The 16,716-nt window shown below is 39.0% G+C and overlaps 1 long non-coding RNA gene across 1 annotated transcript in view; it reads left to right on the forward strand.

Annotated features, from left to right (window-relative positions):
- Positions 1–16,436, forward strand: part of LOC149448740 (uncharacterized) — a 37,090-nt gene extending 20,654 nt beyond the window's left edge. Inside the window, exons 2-3 of the long non-coding RNA XR_016315510.1 lie at positions 1,460–1,501; positions 15,763–16,436. This is a non-coding gene — a long non-coding RNA (uncharacterized LOC149448740). The remainder of the gene's footprint in view (positions 1–1,459; positions 1,502–15,762) is intronic.
- The last annotated feature ends 280 nt before the right edge of the window (positions 16,437–16,716 follow it).

Below are 16,716 nucleotides of genomic sequence, written 5' to 3' on the forward strand. Positions count from 1 at the left end.
TGAAAGACACAGGGTAGCCAGAAATCCTGCTGAATGATAGGGGATCAAATACTTTTTCCTTCACTGTAAGCCCACAAGGTTGAAGTGTGATCGACTAATATTAATAATTAATTGTTCTTGTGAACTTTGTGTTTTGTTCACACATAAGTGACTTGTATTTTTATTCACACATTGGCACTTACTGTATGTAAATGAGAAAATAGCCACTGTTAGACTTTTTTGTTCAGCATTAGCACTTTACAAGTGAAAAAATTGTCATTTTTAAAAAAAATTTCTATTCATTGATAGTTAAGGAGGGAGTAGGGTAGTTTCAGTACTGTACTAATCCTAAATATTTTATACCAACTCAAATTTTTTGTTGTCTCAGACCATAAGTTCTGTTAGGTACTGGAGCCCAGAGTCTTTGTAGAGCTTTGGGTGAGCAAAAGCCTCCATTCCAAGGTCCACATCATACATGGTAGCCAGACCTCATTAGTCTCAGTTGTCCACAGCCCTTTATATGCATGAGCTGTCTGATGCTCAGGGATCTTTCTCTTTGGCCAATACCACAGGTGTTTGGAAGCGATTGGGCGGCCACCCAGCTGCCGGATCACTTTCATCTGATATACACACACTCCTGGTGGCTGCAACCACTGAGTGTGTGTAAAGCCGCCCGCTGTCAGGTCAATACGATGTACGGACCTGACCGTAAAGTGTTAAGTTATAAATAGCTCTGCATATGAAATACATATTTGTATAAATAAAGTAAGACCAGTAATTAATAATAGGAAGTATACTAATAAAATTATTGTATTAGTGAGAGGAACGTAACTTTAGATGCAGCATTCATAATATACAATGAACTACCTAGTTAAAATAACCTAATAAAACAAGAACCTCACAGGTAAAGAAGCCACTTGTAAAACAGAATATCAAAAGGTCATATTAGGAGTCCTAAATCGGTTGTCACAAAACTTTTATTGCCTAAAAAGCAATTTAAAAATATTACAAAGAAATGCATGATAAATGAATTGGCAGCATGTATATCAGTTCAAGACCTTTACCTTACAGCATAGAATCTCAATAGCCTTCGTAGGTACATATAATCATGGTATTAGTAATATTAATGTATCTAACATATGTTTTGTGTGTTGGTAGTCTTTTTGGGTGTACAGGACATCAAAAGGTAAAAAACGAGTTCTGGAATTGAAAACTAAATTAATAGAACATCAGGAAAAAAAGTTACATAAGGTGTAGCCAAAATAGGGGGATATCGGTGAAGTATAGCAGGTAGAAAAAAAAACATTGGGATAGCAGCAGGGAGAGTGAGGGAGACAAATCTTTATCATAGTCAGGTTACACCTGTATTTGACATTTGGAGAAAAAAAATTGGGTTAGAACTCTGGTAGTGGCAAAGTTGAACACTTTCATTTATCCCGTTAATACATAACATCACTTTTTTTCTATTTTTCTATTTCAGATAATGCAGTAGATGCCTTTGATGAATTTGCATTTTTGGAAGGTATGACAAAAATGATATGCTATATTTGGTGCACTTTATTTTTTCTACATTTATATTCTTGATGCAGTTTGTAGTTAGGAATTAGGTGAGTTTATAACTCTGATTTTCTCCTGTCAGGAAAAACTGTATCTAAATTAAACCAGTGCGTATGAGGCCTTGTAAGTTCTATTTGCTAGTTTTAAAAAGGTAAATAATGAAAATAAGCAAAATCGCAAGACACTCAAAATAAAAATAAAACTCTGAGATCTTTTTTTTATCCCTCAGATAAACACATTTAACAGTGTCATGAAAAATTATTCATACCTCTTGAAGTTTTCCACTTTTTGTCATGTTACAACCAAAAACTAAAATGTGTTTTATTGGGATTTTATGTGATAGACCAACACAAAGTGGCACATAATTGAGAGGTGAAAGGAAAATGATAAAATTTCAAAATTTTTTTCAAATATCTGAAAAGTGTGGTGTGCATTTGTATTCAGCCCCCCAGAGTCAATACTTTGTAGAACCACCTTTTTGCTACAATTACAGCTGCAAGTCTTTTTGGGTATGTCTCTACCAGCTTTGCACATCTAGAGAGTGACATTTTTTCCCATTCTTTGCTGCTCACAGACACTCCCCATCCAATCTGACAGAGCTTGAGCTATTTTGCAATTTTCAAGTTTTGCCACAGAATCTCAATTGGATTTAGGTCTGGAGGGATTGGCAGAGAGGGGTAGCAGACACTGAATGGTTGGTAAGGTGGATGAGCCTGGCAGCAGTATTCATGATGGACTGGAGGGGGGATAGCCTATGTAAAGGTAAGCCAATGAGGAGGGAGTTGCAGTAGTCGAGGTGAGAGATAACCAGAGAGTGAATTAGGAGTTTTGTGGTATCATTGGTTAAAAAGGGCCACATTCTGTAGATGTTGCGGAGATTGAGGCGGCATGATTTGGACAGGGATTGGATGTGGGCCTGAAAGGATAGTTCAGAATCCAGGGCTAACCCTAGCACCCTGGCATGCAGGGATGGGTTGATAGTGGTGCTATTGATCTTGACTAAGAAATCAGGAGAAGAGGCACGTGGGGGAGGAAATATTATGAGCTCAGATTTGGATAGGTTAAGTTTTAGGAAGTGGTGTGACATCCAGTTTGATATGTCTGTTAGTAAATCAGAGATACGTGAGGAAACTGATGGGATGAGCTGAGAAGTAGTGAGATAGATTTGTGTGTCATCAGCATAGAAATGGTATTGGAAACCATGGGAAGTGATCTGTGTAGATTAAGAAAAGGAGAGGTCCAAGGACAGAACCTTGGGCGACACCGACATTAAGAGGAGTAGGAGAGGAGGCAGTAGAGTTTTAAGTGACACTGAAGATGTGCTGAGATAAGCAAGATTCAAACCAATGGAGAGTACAGTCACGGAGAGCAAGTAAATCATTTTCTGAGGAGGAGAAGGTGGCCAACTGTGTCAAAGGCAGCGGAGTGGTCCATGAGTAAGAATACGGAATAGTGATCATTGGTTTTAGCTGTTAGTAAGCTGTTTCTGAGTTTTAGGAGAGCAGTTTCTGTGGAGTGTTGTGGGTGAAATCCAGACTGAAGGGGATCGAGAAGGTTGTTCTCAATAATGTGGCAGCTCAGCCAGTTGTGGACTAGACATTCAAGAAGTTTGGAGGCAAAAAGGAGTAAGGACATGGGTCTTAGGCTGCCAAAATTGGTGGGGTCCAGTGAGGCCTTTTTAACCATTTGCCGCCCGCCCTATGGCCGAATGGCGGCCGGCAAATGTCATCAGCGTTCCGGGTGGACGCCATATGGCGTCCTCCCGCACATGCGCAGATTGCACTACTGCAGAGCCGCGCAACGGTGCGATCTGTCATCGGCTCTGTACCGCGGACACGGCCGATGACAGATCTGAGTATCGGCCCCCGTTGCCGGTACCATGTGACCTGCTGTGACCAATCACAGCAGGTCACATGACAGTTGTATACAATGGATGGCTTCATTCATGCCATCCATTGTATACTAGTGTCTAGCTGTGAATGGTCACAGCTAATCACATGCACATGTCATGTGAGTAGCTGTGGCCAAATCACAGCTAAGCACAAAAAAAAAAAAAAACCCTGAATGAATCGATGTCATTCAGGTAAATGCTTAAATGCTTGCTTATAGCAAAGTAATTCTTTGCTATAAGCAAATGCTTAAATAAGCAAAAAATGTAGCAATAGATGAGTAATTCTTTGCTATAAGCAAATTGTGTAAAAAAAAAAATTTTATAAAATACTGATCACTTCCCCAAAGTAGTACAATGTTACTATGGTAACATTGTACTACTTTGGTCATAGTGAAATATGATAAAAAAAATCTTTAAAAAAAAAAGAAAAAAATTGAATAAAAAAAAAGAAAAAAAAAATATTTTTTTTTGTCATACTGTCACCAGTCAGTGTCCTCGATCACCGCCATGCCAGTTATATGATGACGCTGAACTGCACTGGTGACAATATGTAAAAAAAAAATAGTGAAACTAATTTTTTAAATTTTTTTCATTTTCCGAAAAATTATGACAAAAAAAATACAACTTCAAAAAACTCGCCATGCCTCTTATGAAGTACGTCGGACTGTCTACTTTGCAAAAAGGGGTCATTTGGGGGATATCTATACTGTTCTGACATTCTTGGACCTCAAGAAATTAGATTGGCTGTCAGTACTTCAGGATTGATTAATATTCAGATCTATACCATAGTTTGTGAACTCTATAACTTTCCTACAAACTAAAAAATACATCCTAATATGGGTTATTTTCATCAAAGACATGTAGCAGAATACATCTTGGCCTAAATTTATGAAGAACAATTATTTATTTGCAAACTTTTATAACAGAAACAAAGAAAAACGTGTTTTTTTTTCAAAATTTTCAGTCTTTTTTTTTTTTAATTTAGCAAAAAATAAAAACCCCAGCGGTGATTAAATACCACCAAAAGAAAGCTCTAGTTTTGTGAAGAAAATGATAAAATTTTAGTTTGGGTACAATGTTGTATGACCGTGCAATTGTCATTCAAAGTGTGAGAGCGCTGAAAACTGGCCTGGGCAGGAAGGTGTAAAATTGCCCGGTATTGAATTGGTTAAGTATGGGGGCAACTAGCGCATGTTTTATGTTTCAATAATTTGTATTGGAAACTTTTACATAGAAATACAAGATATACCCGTATGCAGTAGATAAACATTCTACAGTCATGGATGCTTGAGGTGATTGTCATGGATAAAATTAGAAAAAAAAACAGGTAAACAGAACAGAGAAAAAAAAAAAAAAATCATACAAAGACCAGTGACACAATAACGTTTACATGTAAAATGTCAAAGCTTAGAGAGATCAGCTAAAGAACGTTCTTCCAAAGTGAGGTGTTCACGCAGGTGGGTTTGTTTGATACCAAGGTTGCCATAGGCCAAGTACTTTTCTATATTTACTTTTGCTTGAAGCCATCGCAAGTTCATAAGTACAATGCCTGTGAACTAATGCGATAGAATCAAACGCAGTGGGCGGATGAGAGGTTTTCCAAGATCTAGTGATACTCAATCTATCTGCTTAAAGATAGTGGGTGACAGAGTGTTTAGCATGGGGGTTAATACTGTCAATATTTAAATTCAGTAACACTAAATCCGGATTTAGGGGAACATAGGACTGTGAAATAGCTGACAAATGTTAAAAATCGTAGAACAGAGTAGTTTAGGAGCGGACAATGCCAAAAGATGTGAATAAAGCTCTCAGGGTTCCCGCAGTTCCTCTGGAACAAAGGGGATACATGGTTATTAAATGTGCCATTTTAATGGGAGTGAGATGCCATCTAAGGGATATTTTTTGTGTTAATTCCCAAAGTGTCGAGCAGCAGGTAACTCGGTAAATTGATTGTAATGCGTGAAGCCACTGTTGCTCAGTATTGGAGAAGTGGTTTAACCATAGTAAATAATTTCTTTTGGTTTAAGATATTATAGAAAAGTGAAATAGCAGTAGAGTGAGAGATATAGTTCCAAGCGGGTTTATGAAGTTTGTAAAAGGGGTAGGATTGTTTAGATAGGCAATGGGATATACTAAGGTAGGTGAAAAGTAATTGGGGAAGTAGGTGGAATTCTTGTTGAAGAGATGCGAATGATTTAAGAGAAGAGTTGTTAAAAAAATCCTGAATGTATGCTATGCCGCATGCAGACAAGTGGCGTATAGGAATATCTTCAATAAGATGTAGTAAAATGTGCAAAGGAAGATTAGGCATCACTGCTTGCATGGAAGGACAAGGAGCACAGATGAGAATCCGCTATGCAGAGATTGTCGCTATAATAGGCAGGGGGAGAGTGGGTGAGATCGGCATCCCTAGGGGTATTCCCAGGAGCCATGCACTTAGATTCTCTCCTTGAATGTAGGTAGATTCTATTTGACTCCACAATGTAGCAATAGATGAGTTATTAAACCATTCTCTCAGTTGTGAAAGTATCGTTGCTGTAACTAGCGTATGTTTTAGAGAGTTGGGGAAGATACCAGTAGAAAGGGAGAGATTGAAGATATGAGTTAAAGAATGAAGGATAGAGCCAGAGGGTGACCGTAGTATTTGCGAGGGAACAGAGTCCAGGGAACAGGTGGTTAGGTGGCCTTTAGAAAAAGTAACCCATCTACTATAGAGAAGGTTGATAAACAAGGGAAGTATAGATTGTGCAGGTGGACAAGGAGTGTAGGGTGAGGGAGTAAAGAAGGACGAAGTAGTGAGTTGAAGGTAGAAGAGAGTTGACGGGGATTGCGTGAGAGGGTGTTAATGAGAGTGATAAAATAGGTCTGTTTGGCAGTGGAGACAGGAATTGTATTTTTGAAGGGCAGATTTATATTGGTCGAAATCTAGCTGGGTCTTAGTCTTACGCCATAAACGCTCAAGAGCACGGCTACATTTTTTTTTAGGCATCTGGTATTGTCTGTTTGCCAGGGCTGTAGCGGTCGGTGCTTAATTATGTGTGTAGTGAGGGAGGCCAATGTGCCCAGGGTAGATGACCGTGATCTGTTGTAGACAGAAGTGACCAGCTTGGGGTAGGACAGAGCTGAGAACTTGTCATCGAGACAATCTGTTGAGAAAAAGAAAAGAAGGGTTAAGATAGTGAAGGTTTCTACAGGTAACTGTTCGGTAGTTGGAAGCCAAGGAGAGAGTGAAGCCAATAAGGGAGTGATCAGAGAGGAAAAGAAAAGTTGGTGAGGTTGCAAGGTAGGAGAGTAAAAGGTCGAGGCAGTTATCATTATAGTGAGTAGAAGCATGTGTCCATTGTTTTAGGTCAAAAGGAAGCTTCACACCGGTCCAGGAGGCTGATAGTTACATACAGTGGGGATCGAAAGTTTGGGCACCCCAGCTAAAAATTTGTATTAATGTGCATAAAGAAGCCAAGGAAAGATGGAAAAATCTCCAAAGGCATCAAATTACAGATTAGACATTATAATATGTCAACAAAAGTTAGGTTTTATTTCCATCATTTACACTTTCAAAATAACAGAAAACAAAAAATGGCGTCTGCAAAAGTTTGGGCACCCTGCAGAATTTATAGCATGCACTGCCCCCTTGGCAAAGCTGAGACCTGCCAGTGTCATGGATTGTTCTCAATCATTGTCTGGGAAGACCAGGTGATGTCAATCTCAAAGGTTTTAAATGCCCAGACTCATCTGACCTTGCCCCAACAATCGGCACCATGGGTTCTTCTAAGCAGTTGTCTAGAAAACTGAAACTGAAAATAGTTGACGCTCACAAAGCAGGAGAAGGCTATAAGAAGATAGCAAAGCGTTTTAAGATGTCAATATCCTCTGTTCAGAATGTAATTAAGAAATGGCAGTCATCAAGAACAGTGGAAGTTAAAGCAACATCTGGAAGACCAAGAAAAATATCAGACAGAACAGCTCGCAGGATTGTGAGAAAAACAATTCAAAACCCACGTTTGACTGCACGATCTCTCCAGAAAGATCTGGCAGACACTGGAGTTGTGGTACACTATTCCACTATAAAGAGATACTTGTACAAATATGGTCTTCATGGAAGAGTCATCAGAAGAAAACCTCTTCTACGTCCTCAGCACAAAAATCATCGTTTGAAATTTGCAAATGAACAGACAAGCCTGATGCATTTTGGAAACAAGTTCTGTGGACCGATGAGGTTAAAATTGAACTTTTTGGCCGGTATGAGCAAAGGTACATTTGGAGAAGAAAGGGCACAGAATTTAATGAAAAGAACCTCTGTCCAACTGTTAAGCATGGGGTTGGATCAATCATGCTTTGGGGTTGTGTTGCAGCCAGTGGCACAGGGAACATCTCACGAGTAGAAGGAAAAATGGATTCAATAAAATTTCAGCAAATTTTGGATGGTAACTTGATGCCATCTGTGAAAAAGCTGAAGTTAAAGAAAGGATGGCTTCTACAAATGGATAATGATCCTAAACACACCTCGAAATCCACGGGGGATTACATCAAGAGGCGTAAACTGAAGGTTTTGCCATGGCCTTCACAATCTCCTGACCTCAACATAATTGAAAATCTATGGATAGACCTTAAAAGAGCAGTGCGTGACAGACAGCCCAGAAATCTTAAATAACTTTTGTAAGGAAGAATGGGCAAAGATACCTCAAACAAGAATTGAAAGACTCTTGGCTGGCTACAAAAAGCGTTTACAAGCTGTGATAAAAGTAATAAAGAATGCAGCGCTACACTCAAATCATAAAAATATGTGAATGTGGGATCCCAAAATATCATATAAATTAAATAAATGTGACAGTGTTAACAATAAATATTAATTAGTGCTCATCAATAATACCATCAACACAAATATAATAAATAGCTCAAAACATGTGAAAGAACATATGAAAAAAACATATCCATATACAGTATATATGCATAAACCAAAACTACACATATGTCAGAGTAGTCCTTGCTGGAAGTGGCAGCAGAGGAGAGATTGATACTACAACATTTTCCTGGAGAAGAGCCAGAGTGGGAATACTAAATTCTGAGAAAACTGCCTTTGGAGTGATTTTGTGCTTGGAGGATCCGTGAGGGGGATCCACTACTGCTCTTTGATCCGCAAGGGTCGAAGGGATGAGGTGAGAGGCTTATCCAGATGGTGGTTGGATTCTCAGATTTGTACACACTCAGAAATCTGCACGAGTTTCACCTATGGTCACTAACAGTATTATTTGGAAGCACCGTTTACTGTTTTGTCACCATTAATATTTTTTGGACTTTGAGATACACTTTCGTTTGTACCATTATTATGGTTATTTCACTTCACAACAGGCACGTGTGATTATATCATATATATGTGTAGTTTTGGTTTATGCATATATATATATGGATATGTTTTTTTCATATGTTCTTTCACATGTTTTGAGCTATTTATTATATTTGTGTTGATGGTATTATTGATAAGCACTAATTAATATTTATTGTTAACACTGTCACATTTATTTAATTTATATGATATTTTGGGATCCCACATTCACATATTTTTATGATTTGAGTGTAGCGCTGCATTCTTTATTACTTTTATCTATTATAATCACTGGTATATGATTTAATGTTAGCAGCTTCCCTTGGGATTTATACACATATTTATTTATATTTTTTATTAGTTTAAAACACTTGGGAGCGCAGGAGGTTCACACCACTACTGTTACAAGCTGTGATACTTGCCAAAGGGGGCAGTACAAGATATTAACTCTGCAGGGTGCCCAAACTTTTGCAGATGCCATTTTTTTGTTTTCTGTTATTTTGAAAGTGTAAATGATGGAAATAAAATCTAACTTTTGTTGACATATTATAAGAATGTCTAATCTGTAATTTGATGCCTTTTGGAGATTTTTCCATCTTTCCTTGGCTTCTTTATGCACATTAATACAAATTTTTAGCTGGGGTGCCCAAACTTTCGATCCCCACTGTACCTGATTCTTTGTATTTATTTACCGATAGCTCAATGCTATGTAAGAGACAAATCATAGGATCCAACCCTATGTCAATCCCAGTTATTATCTCAATTCATTTAACTATTAACTTCCAAAAAACGTGAATTTTCGGACATTCCCACCATATGTGAAACACTGTGCCAATCTCTCCGCATCCCCTCCAGCACCACTTTGAATTCTCCACACTCATCCTGTGCTCAACATTCGGTGTGATGTGCCATCTTGTCAAACACTTATAATTTATTTCCACCTCTCTCATACTCATATTCTCGTGAGTCAATCTATATATCTTTTTCTGTTTATCCTCATCTAAAACCACCCCCATATCTCTTTCCCATTTTGTTATATAAATTAACTTTGTGTTCATGTCTAATTCAGTGAGTATTCTATATACTTTGGCAATACTGTGCTTCCCATCCCCTCGTGACTCCAACATCCTTTCAAACAAATTCCAATCCTTTTTTAATCTCAAAGGTTTCGGGAGATTCCCAATAAAACATTTTAATTGATGATATCTCCACTCATCTATCCTGATGAAGATCTCTCCCTTTTTCTCTTCCAAGTCTTTAAGTGATCTCAATTCCCCCTCCACCAATATATCTCTCAATTGAACATCTTCCCTTTTAAACCATTTCCCTGTTATCTCCTCTCTGCCCGGAGGGAAAAACTCTGTGTTTCCTAGTGGCATTAATATAGAACTGAAATCCCACTTCATATTTTTGTGCAAATTATCCCAAACCCTTAAAACATTTAAAGTGTAAAGACTTGTGCTACCTTTAATTCCTCTATACTGTGCTGGCACCCATATAATCTTACTCAAACTAGTTCCACTAAGTTCATTCTCAATTTTCACCCAACTTTTCCCTTTTGGATTATATGTCCAATCATAGATTCTTGCTAAAATTACTGCTTTGTAATATCTTTTAACATCTGGCAATCCCAATCCCCCCTTCTCTTTACTCCTGCTTAACGATTCATAGGATATTCTTGGTTTTTTATTTCTCCATATATATCTTGTTATCATTCTTTTCATTGTCCTAAAAAAAGCTTTTGGGAATTTGATTGGAATCATTTGAAATCTATACAGTATTTTGGGTACAATTACCATTTTTATCAGGTTTATGCGTCCTATCCATGACGGGTTTCCCCCCCTCTAATGCTTTTAATTCCTCCTTGATCTCATTTAACATTGAAATATAGTTTCGTTTATACTAATACTTATGTGAAGCAGTGAGTTTTATTCATAGATATTTTATATCTCTTTCCCTCCATATAAAGGGAAATTCCTTTTGTATTTCTTCTTTTTCACCCTTTGGTATATTAATATTCAGAATCTCAGTTTTTGTTGGGTTAATTTTTAAGTTCGATAGTTCTCCATATTCCTTCAGTACCTTCATTAACTTTGGAAGTGTTATCCTGGGATTCCCCACATACAGCAACAAGTCATCCGCAAAGGCCGCTACTTTATGTTCTGTAGTTTCTGTCTGAATTCCTTTTACATCCCCACTATTCCTTATTGTTGACAACAGGGGTTCCAATGACAGAACGTACAACAAAGGGGACAGTGGGCAACCCTGTCTTGTTCCATTTGACATCCCAATGGGTTCCGACCTCTCCCCATTTACCGTAATAATTGCGGTGGGCTCCCTATATAATTTTCCTATCCACTCTCGCATTTTCACTCCGATCCCCAGGGCTTCCAGGGTTTCCATCATAAAGCCCCAGTCAACTCTATCAAATGCCTTCTCGGCATCGATTGACAGCACTACCACCGGAGCATTTCCTTTTCTGCTTTTCTGAATAAGCATGAGAGTTCTCCACCCGTTATCTCTACCCTCCCTCCTTGGGACAAAGCCCACCTGATCTCCATGTATCCATTCAGGCATTAGATCTTTCAATCTATTTGCTAAAACCTTTGCGTACAGCTTAGTATCAGTGTTCAGTAATGAAATTGGTCTATAGCTAGAGCACTGAGAAGCATCTTTTCCTTCCTTGTGAATAAGAACTACATGGGCCTGTAAAGATTCTCTCCTCATCTCCATTCCACTTCCCAAGTCATTCATATATTTCTTCAACTTGGGTAATAATAATTCACTATATTTTTTTATAGTACCTCACGGTATAACCGTCTGGTCCTGGACTTTTCCCGCTCCTGTACTTTTTAGTGCTGCTTTTATTTCTTCCTGGGTAATTTCTGCATCCAAGGAGTTCAATTGTGCTTCGCTTAATTTTGGTAAGCTCGCATTTTTTAGCTATATCTTCCTTTTTTCAATGTTTACCTCTTTAGTGTCTTTTAAAGAAACTTGGGAACTAATATTATACAGCTTTCTATAGTACTCCGTAAACACTTTAATAATCTCTTTAGTTGAATGAACCAACTCCCCCTTGGGGCTTTTTATTGTATCTATATAATTTCTGTTTTTCTTTTTACTCAGGGCTCTCATGAAATATTTTCCTGGTTTATCTCCCCATCTGTATCTCTCACTTAATACTTTATTATATACTCTTCTCCTCTCCTCTTCCATCAATGTCTCCATTTCTTCTTTCTTAATTATTAACTTCTGCCTTGTTTCTTTTGTTATTTTATTCTTGTATATCTGTTCCAGGTCAAATATTTCTTTTAATAGCCCACTAATTTCTCTCTTCTTTCTTTTTTTCTTTTTAGCGCCAATCGCAATCAAGATTCCTCTTATATATACACCTTATGGTTCTCCCACACTGTAGCTATCGACACTTCCTCCGTCTCGTTCTCCTTAAAATATAGCTTAATCTCTTCCCCAATCTTCTGAGCAGTATCCTTATCCAGGAGAAGCGCCTCATTTAACTTCCATCCTAAACCTCCTGTCCACCGCCTTCCCCATCCCATTTTCATTATAACAGGTGCGTGGTCCGAGAGTGTCCTTGCTTCTATTTCTACTTTAACCAGAAATTCAATAAGTTGGTGATCTACTAATATATAATCCAATCTCGAATATATCTCATGTGCATTTGAGAAGAAGGTATAGTCTCTATCATTCATATGCATAATTCTCCAGATGTCCACTAGTTGGTACTCATGGATCACCTTTTTCAAAACTCTCAGAGACCTACCCCCCCCCCCCCCCCTCTGCACAGAAGAGGTAGCATCCTTTTGTGGGTCCATACAGAAATTGAAATCTCCCGCTACTATCAAACGGCCTTTTTTAAAGTTTTTAAATCAGTTTTTTCAATGCACCCTTCAAAAACATCTCCGGCTTCTTATTAGGACAATATATATTGGCTAATGTGCACTCGATTCCTTGTTTACCTTTTAAAAACAAGAATCTCCCCTCCGGATCTGTCTTTCTATCCTCCAGCTCGAACCTTATATTCTTTGCCAACCCTATTGCAACCCCTTTTGCTCTTTTAATCGGGGAGTCAGCATAATACCATATTGGATAATATTTAGATTTTAACTTCACATTTGACTCTATCTCAAAATGTGTCTCCAGCAAAAATACTACTGAAGATGCTCTGTGATGTAACTCTTTAAATAATCTAAATCTTTTCCCAGGACAATTCAACCCATTCACATTATAAGTTATAAACTGTATTTCTTCCATCTTCCTTCTTAATTCTTTCTGCTTCTCCTCCAACTCTCCTCCTCCTCTTTCCTTGCTTTTATACCTCCCTCTATCATGCAGAGTGTTGACCCTAAAACCCCTCCCTCTCCACCTCCCCACCTAAGCCCCAACCCCCCATCCCCTCCCCCACCCCTTTTTAGGCTTGTAAACTGCCTACTAATCATTTGTGGGCCTAATCCCACCTTTGATTTAAGACTTTGGGGTTGACCTCCGCCCATGAACGGCTCTCCCCTCTCTCTATCCAATTGACTCAGAAAATTTCCACCAACCCCCCAGAACTGAAACTCTGGAGGGGGTATCATATCTTAAAAAGGGGGACGGTGAGGAAGAGAGAGAGAGAGAGAGAGAGGGAGAAGAAAAGAGAAAAAAAAATCCTTTTCTCTTAATTCTCTCTCCTCTTTCTCCCCCCCCTCCCAAACCCCCCCTCCCTCCCCCTCCGACCCGCTGCCAGTCCTCTCTTCTTATAGCTTCTATTACTCCTTCTTCCCACCCAACTATCTCCATTCTTTGCAAGTCCAGTCTATCACAAAAGTCTCTCAATTCCTCCGGAAATCTTAGGTAGGCTGTATTTCTCCATTTCTCCATCCAATTAGGCACGCTGGGGTTCCCCATCTATACTGCACGTTCTGTTTTCTCATTTGCTCCAACAAGGGTCTCAGGGATCTCCTTCTCGACAGGGTCTCTGGTGTGAAGTCCGCAAAAATCTGGATATCTATTGCTCCAAAAACTAATTGTTCTTCCTTTGATCTTCCTCCAGATCTCATCTTTATCCCCATACTTTTGAAATTGGACAACTGTATCTCTCAGTCTCTCCTTCCCAGTAACCTGAGCCTTCCTATTCTGAAAACTCTGTCCCATTAAATCAAGTCTAGTTCAGGTCTGTCCATTATGGAGTTTAAAATTCTGCAAACTAATTCATACAATGCTTCCCCTTTTGCAGCCTCTGGAATTCCTCGTACCCTGAGATTGCTCCTCCTTTCTTTATTTTCTTGTACTTCCATCCTATAAAGCAATTTTTTCTGAACATTCCCCATATTTGTTATCATCTTTTCTAAATTGACTATGGTTTGGGCCTGATTTTTAACTTTCTCCCACTCTCAATAACAGATACCCTAAATCATTACGAATAGTTGTCATTTCTTGCTTTATCATTTTCTTCAAATTTGAAACATTTCTGTCATCTTTTTTATTTGGTACTTGTAATTCACTGTCAGATTCTTTCCTCTCCATAATATCCTCTATTTGTTGACTTCAACTACTATTCATGCCCAATGATAATCTAAGGCTATTTCCCAGACTAGTTTCCGTTTCACCCTTTTCGCTTGCGCCTTGGGACCTTTCTGGAGTAACATTTCCTTGAGATGTATATTTCTTAATCGTACCCGGTTGAGACCCTTTGAACCCACTTCCTTTTAACTCCTTTATTCTTCATGTCCTCTATGGGTCTTATTTTCTTCTATGTGCTCAAGACAGGAAGATACCAAATGTCTATATTTTGTGACCCAGCCTTGCCTACTATTTTTCCTTTTACTTTATTTTTCTAAGTCACCTTGGTCCTCTTCTCTTCACTACTTCTTCATGACCCTTGGGAATCCCCCGCTCCTCTCTTTCACCCTTTGCTCCTCTATACCACTAAGGATATCAGCACACAGTAAGCCCCAGCCGCTCTCACTCACCCTTCTCTTTCAATGTTTTTCGGGTGGAGGGCTTTCCTCAGATGCTCAGTCCTCAGGGGGATTCCTCCGGGTCTCCTGGGCCTTTCTTTTATACCCCACTGCTATTTGGGGTCCATCCTTTAACAGCAAGCTGGGTCTAAGCCCGTACAGCAAGCTGGGGAACGAAGCCAGGAGCGAACCGGCACCTTCTGCTCTCCTCGGGACGCAGGCCGGCTTCTTTTCCTCCCAGTGTTCCTCCGCGGCTTACCCCGTGGTCCCGCCTCGTCTCCCAGCAACCCGGCTCGTTGTTACGTGAAGCTCAAGGGGAACGATCTCCTTCTCCACCTCACTGCTCCTCACATCACCGACCCTCCGACTGCTCCACCAATGCCCCCGCACTCCGGTGAGTCTGTCCCTCCTTAACATGTATCTAGAGGGCCCCTGGGAAGGTCAGGAAGCGAAGCCTAGTGGGAAGCTACTGCCTCGCGCTCTCCTCGGCCGCCATGTTCAGGCTCCTCCCCCCCTCGCATACACAGGCTCCTTATGGTGATTCTTGCTATTATTGCTCCATTAAACTGTTTTATATTGTCTGCTGGTTATGAACATTACAGTTTTTATTCTGGACATTAGCCGCAAGCACTCTGATCTTTTATGCTTAGCATTTTATTCTTCAGGTTTTCTGCTTTGAATGTTTTTTTGGGGGGTTTTAAGTAATCATTGTGCAAATAATGCAAATGCAATTCAAGATGCTCCGGCAATGAAAGTGTTACATACAATTAGCTTATTAGTAAGAGGGGGAGCCCTGGCTGGAGATGAGCTTAAAAGGACACTGAATAACTGAAATATTTTTATTTTTTAAAGAAACCACTTGCTTTTATGTTGCACTTGGAAAATAACTGTTTTGGGTGTCAATAATAATTTCCACAATCAAGGATTCTGGATCTTAGTATACACTTGCTTTGCAAAATACAGTACAACTGTGCTAGTGCAATTGTTTGTAAATAATAAAATAAAAGGGATTGATCAGTTTAGGTTTTCATTAATATTTTCTTTCCTTTTTCTAGGCACGCTGGATTGATATGGTTGCTAACAGACATGAAACAAAGAATATAGCTTTCAACAATCAACAAAAATGTTTTCCATCCTACCACGTGCTTGGGAAGGAGAATTGTACTTCTTTTGTTGTGTTTTTATTTTTACATATATAAATATGCTTTTTGTGTATAATTAATAGATTTCACTTAATGTGTTGGTTTATATTTATTAGTCCAGTAATTATGTGGATCCAAAAAGAATAACTTTATTTTTCACTAACTTTCTGTGGTATTTCTAAAAATCTACTTTAAACTCCTGCTTAAACTCCTGCAAGCATATAGACAGATTAAAGGGCAGCCTCATTTCTGCTCACTCACTCCTGTCCCTACAGTCTAATAAAACTAAATGGGGAACTGTACTTCTAAAGAGGATTGCAGGGTACATTTTGCTGTGCCAAGTATGAAACTTCCCTGGTTTGGTGTGTTGAAAAAGAGGAGCAGAATTTAATTCCCTGCCTAGTTCTCCCTTTAATGCTTCTGTGAGCTGATTCTTTCTTCCAGCAGGAGGAAGGAAGTCCATACCTTCAGACTCCAGTGGAGGGAACACACTTATATCTTAATATAAGATAGTGACTTTCATTTTCTTTTCCTGTATAGGGACCATGTCCTTTTAATGATATGCATTAAAAGTGCATTTGTTTGTTTTTTTGTTTTTGTTTGTGGCCCCTAAAAGCACTGAACGCCCACAAATGCTATAGCAGTATTGTCCTTCTGCTACAGAAGGGCTGTCAGAAACTGCAGACACACTAGATATGTTCACGAACTTCTGCTAAGCTGTAGATTATGTCAGGGGCATACTGCAGGATACAGAGTCTGGGGACATGTTGCATGAAACTGCTAAAAATATCGCTCTTCACACCCTTTTTTCAAATCAGTAACTCCACTCCCACAATTTGGGTATGCAAAAAGACTATGCTGCAACCA

Source organism: Staurois parvus, unplaced genomic scaffold, assembly GCF_062004578.1.
Source record: "Staurois parvus isolate SC_StPar_1 unplaced genomic scaffold, SC_StPar_1.0 ptg000659l, whole genome shotgun sequence".
In the NCBI taxonomy this organism is placed as follows: domain Eukaryota; kingdom Metazoa; phylum Chordata; class Amphibia; order Anura; family Ranidae; genus Staurois; species Staurois parvus.